Genomic DNA, 19,812 nt, shown 5'->3' on the forward strand with positions numbered 1-19,812 from the left:
GCTCTGTTATGCTAATTAGATTCTGTCATGCTAACTCAGATCTCGCATCTTCGATTTGTTCACCAATAAATAACAAAAACGTTACGTAGACATTCACAGTCACCAAAATAATAATGAAATATAGATAAAGCAAATTTAAGCCTTAACGTAAACCTTCACCAAAAGAGAAAGAAAGACGGATTGTTCGCCGCGATGGATTTTTGTTCATCGTGAAAGCTCACGGGAATCCATTTACACATCGGCGGAATGTCAATAGCTACGTCAACGTCAACCTCTTCCTTGCTCTTTATCCAGCCTTAGACAATGAAACGCTCTGGTGTTCCCATGAACAGATAGCCAGGTGGGGCGAGAAGGACGGCGAAGGAGGGCGGCAATTACGCGTAATTCGCAGGTGTTGTGAGAAAATGGCGGTCGCTGGATGTGTTTTCGACCTTAATCGCGGCAATTTTTCTGCCATTACTAAGTTTATCGGCACGGCTCTCGCTCGCCCAACACGACCGGCCGGCGACCAGCAAGGCACGGCGCGGCCCGGCGTGGCCATTTTTTTTATTACGATCGTGCGCTCGTTCCTGCCCGGTCCGCGGAAGAATAGGAAAGGCGCGCAAGAAACAGCCGTTGCGGCGTCGTTGCACTCATTAATCTCGAGAGCAGAAGAAGAACCGTTGCACAGCAAGCTCGCTGCAAGCCGGCGACCGGCTGAGTGACGGCGAAGTACGCGATAATCCGACCCGAGTGGCTATTATATCGCAGCTATACTGCGCTAAATTTCTTATCTACTTATTTATCCATCTAATGTTAATAGCTCCGACGCGACGGATGCATCGCGAAATTCTTAATGTCGCGCTATTATCGAACATAAAAGAAAGATTCGCAAACGATCTCATTTAATACGAAGCTCGAAACATTATCGTAAATTGCGAGGAAAACGTATTCCGTGCGAAGCACGGGCCACTTTTTTACGTAGCTGAATAACGAAGAGAAAAAATACTACGGACTTAAGTCTCAGAATTGTGAATGTGAAACGAAACACCTCTCGTGCTACAAGTTTCCGTGGAAACGTATTCGAGTATCTGCAATTTAAAAGCAGATTAGCGCCCTATACATACACAGCTGCTCAGTTCTGAACAGAGGCAAACAATTTAAAGTAATAAAACTACAATTTTAATTCGCAGCGATTTTAAGGATTAATCAGAGATTTATTAATTCGCGAGATTAATCTTCAAGCTACTTGAGTCGGTCAGCAGAAAAAGTCCTTCTCTGAGAAAACTGGATCAGATTATTGTTTAATTAATCCACGTATATCTTTTCGGTTCTTTTCTATTGTCGACTGATCGATCGAAGGGTTCCCGTGTGTCAAAGTGATATTAAAACACTATCCGCTTCTCGGGCAATAAAGTAAATATGTCGAGGGCGATGTAGAAATACGATCAGTCGAGACCACGCTCAGGTATTTCCCATTTCCCCGTATATCCTCGCCACCTGCACCTGTTTCTCAACGTTTTCATCGGGATGTTCCCTGCATGTTTCATGAGGATCCCGCGTGAAGGTGTAAAAACCGGGGTCGGCCCGCGGATAAATGAAGCAGTAAAACGAAGATCGCGACATGCCGTGGTCAACGCGATCGTTTGCGAAAATCCTAAGAGGATCGACAATTGGAATGAAAACCAAAATGGATACGACGTATCTGAAATATATCCATGTTGCATTGGCATACAACAACTGTTACAACCAGCAAATTGGTAAAAGTTATTTATTCACGTAACACTGCAAGTTATTTTACATTATTCCGCTCTTCTCTAAAATGCAGCGCTCGTCTCTCTACCTTATTTAGATCCATGTTATTTTCAACGGTTCAATTAGAACCGCCGTGACGCGGCCGCACTTTTTTGCTTCTGTTTTTTATACTCAAGGGATTGCGAATGATATATTGTCTCGAACGAAATATTAATTAGGAGTTGCCGTATTGTATGCCAAGCTATTCTCTCCTTTGTACAAAAATGTTCATTATGATTCATTAGCAGTGTCCCGTGTTTCCCGGCGCATTATTTATCATGTGCAACTCGCCGGCCGGCATTAATTAACGAAAACCGTACTGACATTCGAAAGAGAGCGACATATCTCCGTGGTGTGATACGCATTACGCGTGCTACAAGAATTTTTCGTGAGATATTCGAGGACTCCGTCAAAAAGTTACGTAAGTTACGTGTGCAGCGGCTTTGTTGCAGCGGCTCTTTGTACGCGAACGAGAGTTATTGTAGTTTTTCGCACATAAAAGCGACCGCAAAATTGTCCTACTTCGTGGAGCACTATAAATTCCATTTGCAGAAATAGTTTGCCGAGACCATCAGTTTGAGATAGTTTATCTATATATTTATGAATGTAAGTATGTTTATTTGACATGTATGTAGGGTTGCGGTATGAACATAAGCGGCGTATTATTATTTTATGTTGTTTGAAAGCGGCCGCATTAAAAGAATCGGCAATTAATAGATGTAAGATTTACGAGCGACCGACTCGGATTGTTATCACGTCGGCTCGACTATTGTCAATCCGGCTCGGCATGTTATGATGTCGGCTCGAGGTTAAAGCATACGGCGTTTCACGCAAACGTTTTCCGAGGATTTATAAGGAGCACGAGGACGAAAAAAGGAGAGATCCTGCGAGACCACGATACCGAGCACATCGTGTTGCGAGTCGTAAGAGTTTTGTATCCGTATTAAAATATATACTAATATATATTCGAAGTATATAATAAGTTTGTCGAGTATCCCACCCGTTTTCCCTACATGTATGATATATATCTATTTGATATTTGAAATATGGTTAGTTGTGCACTGAAGATTTGTCAAAAAGTTTAAATAAGAACTTCAGACAATAAATTTATAATAGTCGCAACATTATTATTTAATTCATTCAATATTACTAGGTCAATCAAACACACATTTCTGGAACACGAAATACATTCGTTGTAGTTCACTCGCCCTTCTCGGTCAATTATCATCGACAAAGCTCCGAGAGCTCACGGGAATGACCCCGCACTATTTCTAGCACGTCATAAACGTATGCCATATGGCATATGCGTTCTTTCCTCCTCCCTTTTTTCCAAGGGATTAATGATATCAGAAAAGGGCGAATGATAGAGGGAACGATGAAAAACACGAAGGACATTTATTCCAGTACTTATGCGTTTCTCTCGCAAACTGTCGCAAAATCATTCCCGCGAGCGAAATTCAATTCAAATGACAGATGACTTTAATAGCTGAGACTTAATTACTCCGCGAAAATGCATAATACGATTTGAAGCGGCAATTAAACTCGTTTAATATCTGAATCGCGCGAATTACGTGGCAATATTTAGAATTCGGAGTTTTGTCGATTTTAGATAAATCTTTTAAAGAAATTATTCCTTCCAAGTTTCAATAATGTCACCAAAAAGGTCAAAGTGCAAGATGGATATCGGCTCATTGCATTAGGCGCGACAATTAGTTAAGGATTAAGAGAGGGCCGGTGTCAGGATGACGTCGACAAGCCGCAAAGTGTTACGTAAGTGATGAGTGCGTGCGTTGCGTGCACGACGGATGACAACGCAACGGGACGAGTTCTAATCGCTCCGCGCCCACCCAATATTGATATAAATGAATCACTAGACGCTCCCCTCGAACCGACTCCCCGATCGTGCACACCGGCACTGAAATTTCAAGGAACTTCGGAACAGAGTTCCGTTACGGCGGCGGTAACTTATTCGCGATATTTCCTCAAGTTTCGTGGCGAGATTCAGCCGCATACGCATCCTAAACTATATGTTATATCGATGGATTTCCGCAACACCAGCTAGATTTCATCTGTTGCCTTTCCCATTGCGAAATTAAGCAACCGTGCACGCGTGCACATTCTCTCTAATCGCTCCTCGATTCAGGTACATTCACGTCGTTCCCTTTGCGCATTTAAGGATTACGAAAGGCCTCGATCCCGAAATGGACGAATAAAAAAACGGACTGTTGCGATTCTGGAATGGAATGGAACGTTTGAGCCAAGTGGAGTCCATCGAGATAAGCTGTCTCCAGTTTCTCCGTTTTATTTTCATTTTGAAACGGAGAGAATTTTACTTCAAAGGGAACGACACTTTTAGCAAAATAAGAAAACGCTAAATATCTATATACTCTCAGTGCCCACTATTCGAATTCACCTGAGCGTATATTGCATGCTATAAAAGCACCGAAAGGAAACATCTAAACTACCAAAAAATTCATGTATAATAAAATTCAAATAAAACTCTGAAATCGCACTAAAGACTTCAAGATCAACATACAAAACTTCGCAAGACATTCTTTATACGCATGCTTTATGAGCTTGCGTTACCTGCATTACAAAACTCGTTGCTCTGCACATGCATATTGCTCGATGGATGTTAAAGTTTCCCTGGTTATTTAATTTCTAGCTTAAAATCAATGTTGTGTCGATATCGCATTAGCAGAATGACAAGCGACAAGCTGTAAACGAGAAATTATTTACGAGTAGGCTAGCTGACGGGCCGCGCGCGCGGACTTTCTTGTAAACAGACTAGTTTGTATTCTCGGGGCAACGTGCACGCGCGCTTTGAGCATTGACTTGTAAAACGAGACCAAACAGGTCTTCCCGCGAAACACGTCAAAGCGAGCCTTCCGTCGCTCCCCGTAATCTTTGACTTAATGACACGACACCACGACGTTTGCGTCATCTCACGAATTATCCTTAGAAATTCAAAGCAGCCGGGCCAGTCCCAAATTTAACTCCCAAAAAGCGCAAGTTTCGGTCACCGTCTGTGCGCGATCCGGATCTTTTGAGACCCGAAGCAAGTTTGTTCATGTGAAAAAGACGTGCCTTACCCAGCCACGAGATACAGAGTACATTTAACCACTCTCGAAAGCGTGATTATGGGCGTGTTTGCGAGAATATGATTACGTTCACGTACATAAACTATCGAATGCATTGTTTTGTTGATAATAATAGGCGCGGTCTCCAGTTTCCGTAGAAATGTTAGAATACTTTCGACACATAAAAATCATGAAACAATAATCGCGCATAAACGATGCTAATAAAATAACCTGTCAGAGATTCGATTAAAATGCCGAATGCTAGGAATGATTAAAATGCCTAAATGCAGTAATACGCTTGCCAGTCGTCCTTGTAAACGATGACACGATATTCTGCTTCTAACAATGTACGTCATTATTAGCAGTAACATTATCAGCAGAACATGCACTTTGTTATTAATCATGAATCACTCGCGAATGATTTGCATTTCGTTTTCTTAATTGCATCTTAGTTAATAACACGTTCTAACTGGGGACTGTCATCACGGTAATATTCCGATAAATCACGATATTGTAATTGGTCGCAAAACGAGAATCTGAGCGAGCAGAATCAACTGCCAAGAACGGAGAACCGTGATTACATTGCTCTCGTCGAATTGGCATTTTCCTCCTATTTTCATTGGTGACAAATCAAATTTAAGCGCGCGAGGAGTCGCTGATTGAAAATCAAAGGTCGCATTTCCGCGCCGCTACCGAGATTTCTCTCTTCTGTCACAAACGTTGCGAAAACGGAGCAAGGATTTATTCACGCGTAGAGCAAAGCAGGCAGCTCACAGTAGCACACTCGGATTAGAATTGATTTCGATTCCGCATTGTAAATATGACTGGGAGGAAATCACTGATGGAAAATCGAAGATTGCATTACCACGTTTCAATCGGGTTTCTCACACTTTTCATTTGCTACGTTTTAATTAATGGAAACACAGGTTTACTCGATTGTCACTTTTCGCAACAGAATCGCGCATGTATGCATTGCGTATGCCATATTTTGCGTTATATTTATCGCAAATTTTACGATATCTTGTGTTAACACTGATGTCACTTGCGCAGATATTTTTGCTTACAATGTAGACTGAAAAAATATAGTCAGCGATTGCACTTTGACACACCGTACGAAATTAAACTTTGTAGCACTTTTCGATTCCGCACTTCTTCGTAGCATATCACAGTGTATATAGAATTTTAGATAGAAGATTCGCGTAGTTGCTTATCACGTTTTATCACTATTCACTCTCACTCTTTACGCAAGGCAGGGCTCAAGAAATTTTCAATGTTTTATTTTCTTTATGATAAAGAGTTCAAATTTAGAATCTCAGTGCTTCCTCAAGGCTTTCTATTTCTGGTTATCCATATTTTTCACAAGTTACAATGCGACTTCCGCGTATGCATGTTTGTGATCCGCGCGTATGAAATCGACGATCATATTTCCGCGATATAACAAATTAAAATTTTAAAATGTTGCACCTTTCACATTTGCACAGGCAAATCAGAGCGCGACCGTCCACGTTAAAAAAAACAAAAAACTGCGAAAGAGTCGCTGATCTCATGAATTTCAAAATTTGCAGCTCTCTATATTTTTCGCTTATTGCATTTACCGCTATCTAAGCTATCCATCCACGGCGCACACTGGCATGTTTGTACCTTTCGCGGAGGAGAAAGACAGCAAAATCAATTAACGTATTCGCGTGGTGCGACAGATTAAAAAATTTCATTCTTTTACTAATCATATACCCATCGTTACGTAAATTTTTACACGTATCACGGAATATACAAACTTAATGCATAATAATTATTGATGAGTCTAATTATAATTGCCATGTAAAACCAGAAAAATTGATTATTTATTTATTTTTCTAGGATTTAAATACGTGATTTAATTTTTTACGACTTTTTTACGATTTTCGCCAAATGCTCATCGATATACAACTTTTATGTATTTTTTACTCGTTCTCAAAGCACATGAATGCAGCACGTATTTATTGACGCACATTTGCAACTCGCAACAGTACAAACAGTAAGACATGATAAAACCGATGAAAATGTACCAGCTCCCCCGATGATAGAGAGAATAATAATAAAAATGAAAATTTCGCGTTCTTCCACATTTTCCACTTATTATGTCTATCATATTAACTGAGCTCTTCACATACGTGGCGCAAGTTGACACGCGTATTTAACGCGGATATGTCGATGCGCATTCACAGCCCGCGGTCGAAAGTCACGATAAAATCGTCGATCGTGTTTGCACTATCCCCGACGGATTCGAAAACACAGACTTTTTCGTTGATTCCCTAACTGCTGTGCATATTACGGCCGCCGTTATCGAAATCTTTGGCACATCGCGGAATCCGGATCGCGCGAGCGTCCTGTTGTAGGTTAGCGGCCATAAAAAGGCAGACAAAAATCGACGATCGTATTTCCGCGATTCGATGGAATTTAAAAATTCGCTCTTTTGCACGTTCGCCGTAAATTCGTGCGCCGCACGCGACCGATCGGAGCAGGCATCGCGTTGCTTTTTCATCCGCTCGTTTTATCTGCTCCGAATATCGAGGCTCGTATTAACGCGCGTAACCCGCGCCATAATTCACCGTGTTGTGTCCGATAAGTTTAGTTTACCGCGGACGTAAAACGCGGAAAGGAAACAACATTCCGGCGTCGTTGCGGGAGGAAGTGGAAAAACGTGAAAATCCGCGCGTTTGCGTGTACGAGAGATTTGATTGCCGCGCGTGATGCACGTCGGAATCCGTAATTCGTAATCCTCTTCGTGGTATATCTAATTACAGAATTAAATTGCGAGCGCGCGCGATCGTCGTCGCGAATTTTCTCCAATCCGATTTTCGCACGCGCCATTGCAGCGCGCCCGATTTTTGGAACGCGAGATGGGTACGCGAATCGCGTCACAAGTCCCTTATTTGTGTCACACGTTCGCGAGTTTCACCAGATGAAAAACACAAGATTTCACACGTGTCGAGGCACAAAATGTCACTAACGGTTTTATTTGCGCGATTCGGCGCAACACAAACAGATCCTCGATTTTCCACCAGCATGATTTCCTCCGCGCAATGTTGCGGGGCGTTGCGCAAAAATCGCCAGCCGCGCCATCACTGCGAGATTACATTGGCAACGCATTTTCCCACTGTGATTTTTCACCAATTTGAGTCACACGCGAGAGATCGAAGGGCACAGAGAGAGCACAAAAAATCAGCGGTACCTCTCGCGAGATCGAGCGAGATCGGACGTTCGAAATCGGAGTCGCCGCTCCGAAACGAACGTTCGCGTTTAACGAACCAATTTCCAGCCGACGCACTTCGATTCCGAACAACGCTTTCGCATTTTCCACTCACGCTCGCGGATCCACGAAAATCCCGTGCGGGCGCGAGCACCCGAGATATATATTTCGTAACCAGCCACGTCCCGTTCCGTCGCTTCAAGTTGCAGCGGATGTTTCCAAACTCGATCGCCATCGATCGAGTCGACGCGACGGCACTCCGATGTACGCGCGCCCGCGCGCCCCGTGTTCGCGTTCCGCGACCGGATCGTCGGAAAATGATCAGCTAAACGATCGCCAGAAAGAGTGCAACCCAGTCGAGAATCGTTGAATCGTTTGGCGATACTTACGAGACAGAGGATGCGGCGAACGGCGGGATCGTAGCACATCGCACAGAGATCGGAACTCGAAAACGGAACCAGAACCGTCACTCTCACCGTTACGAACAACACACTGTATGCGAGGTCCAGGCCTCGGTTATATCCTGTCAGAACTCCCTGGAATTTCTGGGGACACGTCAAGACACGATCCTTGACGCGTAGGTACCAGTCGGGCAATCCTGGTCGGAGCACGTTCCGGCCGACGGCCGCGGTCCTCGGCTGCGTGCTCCGAACTTAAGCTCTTCCCGGTTCTCCGTCACGGGGGATTTTCAACGGATTCCCCGTGAATGAGTCGGACGTGAATGATCTCGGATGTACGGATCACGCTTGTGCACCGAATTCGCGAGCGATTTCGCGAATTTCGTCGAGAGAACGCGCGCTTGGTATCACTGCGGGTGAAACACACTGAACTTAGCCGCGCAACGGCGACCGTTACCGCACGATTCACCGTGTCGCTCGGATATCGCGAGTCTCCATGGCGGAAGATCGCGGCTGAAGGTGGACGGCGGCGGATCGAGCCGACGATAGCGAGGATAACTGAGTAAACGCGGCGAATGACACCCGTCGCTACGCGGTTACGAAGGGAACGACGACGCGCGACGAAACATTCCCCACAACGGCGACGGAGGAACTGAGCGAGCGCAGGGGACGAGAGAGCGTCTCCCCCCACCACATCACGAGCGGCGGCGGCGGCGGCTTCCACCACCGCCGAGCGCGCGTTCGGCCGTGCTCGGCTCCCCTCGTCCCGCGTACGGCCGACCGGCTTCGAACCAGCCGACTTGCCCGCCGCGTCGCGCCCCGCGACCAACTTCAAGTCGCTGAAGATGCTCTCTCCTCTTGCGTTCTGCCGTGCTTCTTCTCTTTCTGACTATGTTCGTACAAAAATTTCGTCTTACGCCCGAGATATTCGGTCACATTAGCCAACTGCGACACCGAAAAATATCGTGTCGGACTCGCGGACTCATTGAAATTCAACGCAACGAAATTTCGTACCGCGATTAGCAAGTATGGCGTCGCGATAATGGAGATGCAAGTGATGTATCCATACGCGCTTCACGCGGATGAAATAATCTGCTATCTCGTATCTCGCTGCTTCGTACAACTTCAGATTTGTGATCAATGCGCGAGGTAATAAATACTAACGCATAAAAACCTCGTATAAACTGATTAATAACTAAAGTAATGCTACTCGGACGGTCTACAGTGTCTGCACAATGTCCATGGCGTCCCTGAGTTTAAAGGGTATTGAAACTTGAAAGATGGCTATCTAGAGTCGCGATAAAGTTAGAAATTACGCAATACCGCGAAGTTCGGAATGCCGTTCCCGGCGAAAGCGCTGGATTCATAGTTATCAGTATCCGTGAGAGGAATAGTCGCGATTCGCGTCCCGACAGGCGTCCCGATATCGCGCGCGCGATTTACAACGCCTGGATTCGTGACTTCGCATTAGATTCGTCGAACGGACGGCTTTCGCCCGGCGTATTTGTTTTCTCCGACTCGATCTCAAGATGAGGTAAGTTTTTACAGATTAAAACTGTTGATACTGCGCGTGTATGGGAACGTTGTTGTCTGTTGTTTAGTAGCGATGGATACAAGGTCGCGTTGCAAGGAAGGACAAATACCTCGACTCGAACGACGTCCATTTTGTACTTCGAGTTTTGTTCACGCAACATCGCCAGTATCGCCAGCGTTCGCCAACAAATGGTAAGTTAACATTGATTGCAAATTAATATTGATATCAATTTACGAAAGTAAAATATAAAACTATGCGAAAATGAACGGAAATGCGTTAACATTGCGGTTATACGAACGGAAGGAAAATGATTTGATAGCACCGTGCTATTAATATGATTCATTAATCGTGATTAAATTAAATCTAAATAGCTGATTCGAGTTTAGAGAAGCTAAAAGCTTGTGAAAGTTGTTGAAATTGGTCACACGAGAACAAAGTGAAGGGAGAGTTCATTTTGCGATACTCTCAATTTTATCGTCACGTTTTTGCTACATGGTCGAGTCCATCTCGGGATAACTGACATTACTACGTCATAATACAGAATATTCGAAAATTATCTTCTATATCGTGGAATCTTCCATTAAATTGAAGTCGATCTGTTCTATAGGATAATTTAAATAATTAGAGAACATCCTTTCTCGGGATAACTGACATTACTACATCATGATACAGAATATTTTAACGTTATCTTCGATATCATAAAATCTTCCATTAAATTGGAGTCGATCTGTTCTACAGGGTAATTTAAATAATTAGAGAGTATCCTCTCTTCCATTCGTACAATATTTTCATATTTAGTATTGTCAATAATTTAAGAGTTTAGAATTGCGATTCTACTTAAGCTAATCTGAAATTTACTGAAAAGTAAAATAGTATTATTTACTGGCGATCATGAAACCCAATATTTTTTAATGTTCTGTTGCTAGCTACTTACATCTCAAATATTTTAAGCGATGCAACATTTGCTTTTACTACAAAAGATCTGATTGAAGAGAAAGAAATGTTTAATTTGCACAGGCAAATGCACCGCTTTAAGTGTATATATCGATACTGAGAAATTAATGTTTCTTCTGCAATGACTATGTTCATCTTTCCGATGCAATGACTAATATCGGGCAAGATACGATTTCCGCTAATTTACACTTACGTAATGAATCATTAACGCGGCGACGGAAAGCGTTTCCGCGTCTGTTCGTCCGTCCGTTCGCTGCCATATCAAGGAAATCGTTTAAACCGGCGCGTCCGCCTTCGCGTTTACAATAAATTACCGTGCGAGGTGCAAGTGGCAGACGGGAAATTATCCACGACGAAGGAAAACAATCCCAAGGAGAGGTCGCAAACTCCCTTGCGTTTAACGCACGCCTGTCTCGAAAACTGCGGAAAACATCGGGAAGTTTCTGCTGAGGTGGACGCTCTCCACCTTCACTTTTCTCACCTTTACTTATCTAACCTTTTGAGCGAACTAACGCACATTATCTCTGTTACCTTAGCAAAATGTAAAGATAGGTTATCGACCGTTATAATGAATAGATAAAGCTGGAGATAACCGTGGTACTCCATATTCCAAACCACGTAATATACATATTATATTAATTCGCACAATTAAATAGAGTTAGATACATTAAAAAAAAATTACATATATTACATATTTCATGTGATATCACTCTTTTTCTCGTTTTATATATTTCAACACAATTAAACTTAATTTCATATCCCACTTATTTTGTAGAAACTAAATAATCATTAATTACTCAAAATATCTCGATGTCTGAACGTTTTTCTTCAGCAAGATAAGTTACAATCTAGCAGAATCCGTCGTCAGAAATAAAAGAGAAAGAAATATCTTGTATAAAGTGAGAAACGCGTGTTCTCCCCTGTCGGAATTGTGCGGGTATCAAATCGGCCCGATTTTGTTAGACTAGTGAAATTATAGTTTGTATCGTTCTGTCTACTCTTCGGAAAGCGAGCGCGGTTTCGAGCGGTGAATTCCCGTTCTATTGAAAACCTGATATAACGCATGAATGCATGCGTGTAACGTGCACGCTAATAACTTTATGATCGTGTTACATGCTTCGCGTTGCGATACAAACGTATCGCGGCGGACCAATAACGCCTCGCGATTATTTCACGTCCCTACGCTTGCCCGATTTTTCGAACGATGCAAATCTTAACATCACAGTCAATTCCATTTTTTTGCTGTAATCCCATATTACAGTATGTATAATCTGGATTAACACGAAGTTCATTTAACATTATAAGAAATTTTCACTTCTTTTATTTATGTCTGAATTTAATGTATAATGGGAGAAAAGGAAAAAAGTGTACGGGATTTAACATAACATTAAATTGCATATAAGAAAGATTTTTGCATAAGTGTGTATGAAATTGCAGAATATTTAATGTTTTGCTCCTTACACATCCAAAAATATTTTTACAATTGCAATCAATGTAATTAATCATTTTTGTATAAATTGTAATTTCTCGAAATTGATTTATTACTGTTTTAATTTTTCACAATTTTTATTACAAACGCAACACTTTTTGATTTCGATAACTTTCATTTTGATGTCATAGAAATCCAACTATCGAAGTAGATTATTCGGAAAATACTGATGTTAGAACACTACAGATTATACATATTGTATTTCGGATATTCGAATATTTCGAATATTAAATAAAGCAAAGATAAATTATACTGACATGTATATTGCATATGTAGCGTACGGTTTATGGTGTATTATGATCCACGTTTAGCAATCTTGGAAATCGCGCGCGACGAGTAAAACTCGTAAATCCGGTGCGGAACCGCAGTCAGGCGCGAGACATATCGCCACTGTCCCCGAAAATTCATTCGATGGTATCTCACTGGCGAATATCAACCGCGAACAAAAGAGCACCCCTCTGTACGACGGGAGTATCGCACAAACAACGTGAATCGCGATCTACATCGCGGAAGGAGGTACGGGCGGAGTCGCCTTCTCGTTTTCGTCGCCGAGGTGTTTCGAGAGCGAGTTTACAAAAGAGATGCTACCAAGTGTGGAGGTTGCCCCGTTTCCTCCCTTCTTCGCCGCTGCTAATCCCAAAAGTTCATAAATACTGAAAGGGAGTTTATTCTCCGAAGGGTCGTTTGCAGGATTGCAGTTGTACCCCATGACACGACACCGCGATGACGGTTTAATCCAGCGGCAGCCCGAAACGCGCCCCGAAACGTCGCGCAGAATTTGTGGCGTCGTTTCGCCCGACCGATAACGTCTCAATAATCACGGCTGCATGGGCTTGCGCGATGAATCACGGTAAACTTGAGTTCTTTAGGAATTCAAGTCTTACACCAGATAACTTTAAGCGAAAGTCGAACAAACGAAGGCGAATTATTTTGAAAGAGGATCTGAGGGTCGGAAGTATCGTGAAAGTGAAGAAAAATGGGGTTTAGGAAATTTAAAAATGTTAAAATACATTCAAAATTTAATAATGCTTCTTCTATCGTTTCACGTTTCTTAGGTATCTTGTACATTTTATATTTTAATAATATGTACAGAGGAAATAAAAAAGAAAACATTATGCACACGTGCATATATTTATTTATATTATAAAATAATGAAAGAAAACAAGAGAAAGCGAATTAACACCCCTAAGAAACAAAAGCGTTATTTATAGAAACAAATTAAATTAAATTAAATTTCGTATGAATTTTATACTTTCTTTCTATTTGTGAATTTATTTCATATAATAAGCTCTGTGACGTGTTTCTAAATAATGTCGCAGACTGATAGATAATATCTTTACTACACCTCTCTCCGTCGAACATAAATCTTCAGCGCGCGCGTCTCCCATGATCTACCATTGTTGTCTAATTAACCGAACAACCAAATCCTTGTCACGCTTTCCCCTCGGTATCTGTGTGCCTATTTTATCCCGTTTCTATCCCAGTGTAAGCGATTCGTGTCGGCGATTTCGGACAACACCGGGCCCGCTGGCAAACGTCAATAGTCGAGGATGCAACGTAAACCTGGACAGAATCGCCTCGTGGTGTTCCCTAGCGCGCTTTACAGTTCACGAGACCATGACAATTGCCAGCGCGTTACAGTCAGTTCCGCAGCATTAGGGCAGCTGGCCCTGGTCGAGATTCCGAGTGTACTCGAAAAGGGACGAAAGAAACGAGGGAGCAAAAGAGCTAGCGGGGGCGTAGGGGGCCGTAGGTGGCCCATTGTCGAACCGAAGTCCGCATTCTCTCCTTAACCCTCCGTGCCGCCATTGACTGTCTCACGGTTCATGCCGACGACGAGAAAACGACCGGGAACTCGCCCGCCCGACGACGGAGTAATGGAGCGATCGAGAATACTTTCTCCGGGATCGTTGACTACTTCCATCCCGACCGCATTTATTAACCCTCGTCGCATTCGACTGTCGTCTGCGCGACTGCCTAGGGCGAGAGAACTTATGTGATTGCACGTTAAAAGAGTGATGAGACCCTATTAATCCTGCGTCGCGCGCGATTATCCTGACAAATATACGATTTTATCTTTTTTTTTTTTCGTATATGGGTGATCTCAAGTCAATTCGTGAGTGATATGAAGATTTCCATTGGTAGTTTTTTTATATTTAATTTTTTCCGACACACGTAATTTGTAATTAAATATTTGATACACATATTATGCCTGACGATGAAAAATTTTAACTGCTCGTGTTGCAAGATTAATTCTTCACGAACAAGCACGTAACTTCGCACGTAACTTCGAAGCAAGCGAGATGTTTATGTTGCATGGCTCTTATCTATCATGAGTATTAATCTCTTCTACACCGTTATCTCTTCCGAGCTTATATTTCTTAAATAAATAGTGATAAGCATATCGACATTCGTGCTAGGGCGGTCTGCCTTCAAAGGCATAAAATTAATCAGGCTTAAAATGTTCTCCGAGATGATCTGTACGTTATCTCCAATTTCACTTGAAGACAGTGAACTCGAGAAGCGTGAACTATTGATTTGAAATAGTGCGTATAACGACTCTTAACGTTGCGATAAGAACATTTCCAGGAATTAATACTCTTGTGAAGAGAAATATCTCTGAAAGTTGTCTGTATCAATCTTTGATACTTAAATAATTGATATAATTTTAAAATCTTTTTTTAACATAATCTATTTAAATTTTAGACACATAATATGTCTTATTGTATTGAATTATTTATTTATCTGTACAAAGTTGTGTGTCTTTTCCTCAAATCATTGATGAACTGTATCGAATTGATGCATCCAATTATCTAAGCCATCCGGAAGCAATCATCTTTATTATCATATCTTCGAGATGCTCGGATAATTAACGGTTTTTCGACATAACGTATTGCTCTTAAAAAACCGAGTTTGATTAGCCACGTGCTCCGGTATTCCGGCTCATTGCGCTCGGAGCTGCCCTCTAAAGTGCAAGAATCGGTCGCGCCAATAAAGTTTTCCTCTTCACGTGAGACTTACTAGCGTTCTCTGTACCAGGCGATACACCATTGGCGGGAGCGGGTTCAATAAAATCGTAAACACGGCAGTTACACCGACAACATCATAAAGTTGGCCAACGCGTGTAACGAAGACGGCTAAATGCCGCGCGAGCGTAAGCCTCTTCGAAAACCGGATTAATTGTGCGCGCGCAGATACTTGAAAAGGAAGAATCGAAACGAGAATGCGATACGGAAAAATTGTGTCGCCAAGATATTCTGAGCAACGCGGGACAATAGTTCCAGTATATAATCCGTGGCCGACATTCAAATCGGAATCAGATTAATTCATCGTTATCAGTCAAATCACATCAGAATGAAATAATTGTATTTTTTCTATTTTCTAATTTTATTTTCTGACCTATAAAAGGTATTCAATAGCATGACAACGCATCCACAGGTAATTACAGTCAATTCTATATAACGAAGACGCAATCGCAGTAGTGGAGCAACTCAGGATGGATTTACTATCTCGAACAATTCAGCGTGACGACTGTCCACGAAAATATTCCTGCACAAGATTTATCTTCGCGGATCTTCTTCATTCAGTTGACAGCTTGAAAATTAAATTTCATTTTCCCATACGAATCCGTCCCTGAGAAGCGAGGAGCGCTTGACCGTGGAGAGCCGTCGAGTGCGCGCACTTGATGAGGTGTGTTTGTCAGTTTCTTCCAGTGATTAGAGATCAAATTTACTGCACCAATTTTCTACAACTCTATAAAGTGCGGCGACATTCACGGCCAGTCTCTCGCTAGAATGTTCGGAATAAACTTAGCCTATTGCTCGACTGTAAAAAAGATCAGTTAAAAATGACACGTGAAAAAGCTTGTAATTTTAGGAAATTAACGAATGGATGTCTAACTTTGTGATGTAGCTTTAATTTTATGCTCACAGAGAAATAAAGAGAGATCGATTGTCATGTTAGCTTTTGTTAGTCTCTCATTTAAAAACTGATGTTTTATGACTGTTATTCCCCGTGGTCGTATTATTCTATTCCGCCTCATGATGCAACAAAATTTCAACTTTTTATCGTATTCATAATTTTATTCGGCATACTGAAATTAATGGAAACGTCAACGACGTTACATTATAATAGCCGTGCTTTATACGTATAAAGTGTCGCGTTTCGGTCGCCAGCGTTCGCTGAAGAAAAGAATGAATGCTTTGACGAACGTTTTATGCATCGCTCATGTGAATTACTTTATTTCAACCGTGCATTCGAAGGTACGATTTCGCGTGATACAGACGTGGGAAGAATTTTCTTTGTTCACGTACTCTGTGTACACGCGTATGTGTGCCTTACAAAGATACGAAGTCCTTAAAGAGGAAGGATAAGAACCGTGAGGAGGCAAAAAGGATATGACATCAGATCTATGATGCAGACAAGTAACGTTACCCGGCTGTATCCTCTATCAGTTATCGGCTAATTAGCAAACGCATATACATGTATACGTACACCTTTGTGTGCACACGTACTCGTATATGTACTCACGTAATTTTTCCACGTCGCCGTCCTTCCTCTGCGACGTTGACGCGTATCTGTAACACAAAACGACGATCATTAAAACACAATATATAACGTTGTCCGAGCACGTTAACTGTAGGTGCGCGTGTATGTGTGCATACGTATATGTACACGTGTACATGCATGCACTTTCTTCAAAGATCGAATCTTGAGACTCGGCGCGTTCTACAGACGCAATAACGTCGCTTAATTTAAATATATTCTCTTAATCGCCAGCATTTATTTTATTATAATCCGACCGCACGGATGGTGGTATACCACGCCATTTGCATTAACTGCTCGCATTACGTTTGTACCGCAGAGATATAATTCCTCGATTCGGCACAGGCATATCTGCGGATAGATAACATCGTACTACAGGTGGAGAGAAAGAGGAAGAAAAGAGATAATGACGGTTCTACCATGCGTATTTGCATGTACTTTCACGCCACGTAAAGTGTTCGCACCTATAATTGCTGTATCGAATAACGAATCGATATTTGATAGAGATATTGATATTACATTTAATATCGAAGAAAAGGGAAGAGAGTGTGGAAATATCAATGCATATTAAAATCATTACATTTAATGAATATTTTTTCAATTTGCAAAAGCGATGATATGGTGTTCGTAGTAATCGCGTTTCGGATTTTCGGTAAACAAATAGAAATTATATTACTCCGCGTGTAAAATAGCATCAATAAAATATCAATAAATGTCTTTAAAGGGAAAGTGTCAATCGGGTGATCCTATTGGCGCGATTCCTGCGTGCGATGCACCCATTCACGCATCTGTGATTCGCATCGAAGATGCCAAGCATGTTGTACAGATTATATAGCGAGCTTTTGCATTCGAGGGATTTCGCTAATCCCTTCTCTATACGTAATCCCATTATCGGGCATTTTCCTTATGCCGCGAGTATTACGCGCATGTTGGCAGCTACGTGTGCTTTTCGAGGCTTCGAGAATAACCATTATCACGTAGTCATGAAATTTGCAACCTTAGAAAACTATTGATAGTACAATACGTTTACAAAATATAGTACCAGATCTTAAATATTACAAACGTAAGTTGATTTTTCCATCTTATTTAGTCGATAACTTTCAATTTACATCGTCACGCGTGTAAAAAACCAATTGCATTAGAGAGACTTCTTTGATACAAAGGGAACACCTATTGCGGCAGCTTTTTATTTCCAGAATCGTGAGCAGCTTTATAATAACCCACGTGCATTAATTAATAATTATTCTGTATCTCGCACAAAGCTCCTCCGATTATCCTTGCGGTATTTTTCGCTGGAACAAAATGAACTGCGTTCATGCGTTCGCTTCGCGTTTGCAAATTATTGCGAACGCTTTGAGAGATTACCAGGGGTCGGGGTCTTCGGATATAATTATCATCTTCCTCGAGATTAATGTCGAAAACAACCTCCTAAAAGCGAGCGATACGGCTGGTTAGAAAAAGGGTAGGTAAAATTCCTCCTCGCATTCTCGGCCGATCGCGGCAATAACGTTCTCGAGTAATACCCGGCACTGGGTATCCGCGTGAAATATGAACGCGTGCGCGCGCGCGTGCAGCAGGTCGAGCAGCGTGTTCCTGCATGCAGCGTGCGTATCGGCGTGGCGACATGGTGACACGTATCGAACGCATTGATTTTGCGTAGCTGATGTCTCACTCGACGCACGAACTTGCGTGTAAGTATACCTGCCCTGCGCGTGAACGCGCGGACACACGTGTAATGGGGCCCCAAGGGACCTGGGGCTCCTTTCGGGAACCCTCTCTATGCGCTGCACCGGGATCGACTCGAATTAAAGGGGAACGACCCGGGAGTGGTGCCAACTTAATGAGGGACCACCTAGCTTTAACTGTTTGTTTTTCAAAGGACCGGATCCCGGAGAGAAAGAGAAAACGTCTGTATGCCTCGGACCCGCCGGGGAACTATATGCACGCGCGTTCACGGTCAGGCGGTCCCGTTTATGGCTTGTATCGCCAGCCCTATTGCCATAACTTCCGCGATTTGGGCGTGAAATTACACGCTCAGGAATCGGTACGAGAGGAGCGTCGATAGTTCGATAAAGGTGTTCGTTCCCTCGTTCTCCTTCGACCGTTGTCCTTTTTGTCCCGGTTTCCATTCTGCGCTCGATCAGGTCGACACCAAGCAATTTGTTACATTGTCCGGTGTGCGTGTAATTTACAGCGGTGTGATACGCGCTGTTTTTCGCACCGCAGAAAACTGTCCGATTGATTTATCGCAGTACAGCATGTTTTCAGGGAAGTTTCAAAAATCTTGCCGCTTTATTTTAGGAGAGTAGCCGTCAAGCGCACAACCGCTTGAAGATTCATTTCCCTATAATGCTACCAAATCGCGTAATCCCAGCATATTGTAAGAAATTGATCCAAATTGAGATTTCTTGTCATCTACTAATCGATATGTTCAGAAGCCTGCTATTTATAGAAGCAACCTTTCGCATTCAACATTATATATAAATATAAAAGCTGTTATACCATCTCCTCTTTACATGATTATTTTCTACCCGATATTACGTGACACGTGCTGCTGGAATGAAAGATGTACGAAGGTTTCTCCTGACGCAAAGCGAGAAGAATTGTACGATTGACATTTCGACATGTGAAAATTTAAACGGCGAGCAGTGGATAACACTCGTTCCGATAAAAGTGTCACAGAGATATTTTTGGTGACTGTGCACAGATTACGGACCATTATTTATCGAAGGTTGAGAGCTGTCGCCTTAAGGCGAAATTAAAATCCGAGTCACCGATAAAGCCAAAACGATGGAACGCGAGACGAAAGA

The 19,812-nt window shown here is 42.4% G+C and overlaps 1 protein-coding gene across 4 annotated transcripts in view; it reads right to left on the reverse strand.

Moving 5' to 3' along the window:
• LOC105286449 (latrophilin Cirl) overlaps window positions 1-19,812 on the reverse strand; it is a 407,961-nt gene that overhangs the window by 299,703 nt on the left and 88,446 nt on the right. For 2 of the 4 annotated variants that reach the window (XM_026968306.1, XM_026968309.1), the window contains exon 2: window positions 16,988-17,034. The gene's annotated coding sequence lies outside the window, so the exon portion shown is untranslated. Of the gene's footprint in view, window positions 1-8,471; window positions 9,161-16,987; window positions 17,035-19,812 lie in introns of those variants that run through there. The other 2 variants (XM_026968308.1, XM_026968307.1) reach the window with 1 other exon arrangement.

Source organism: Ooceraea biroi, chromosome 3, assembly GCF_003672135.1.
Source record: "Ooceraea biroi isolate clonal line C1 chromosome 3, Obir_v5.4, whole genome shotgun sequence".
NCBI classification, from domain to species: Eukaryota; Metazoa; Arthropoda; class Insecta; order Hymenoptera; family Formicidae; genus Ooceraea; species Ooceraea biroi.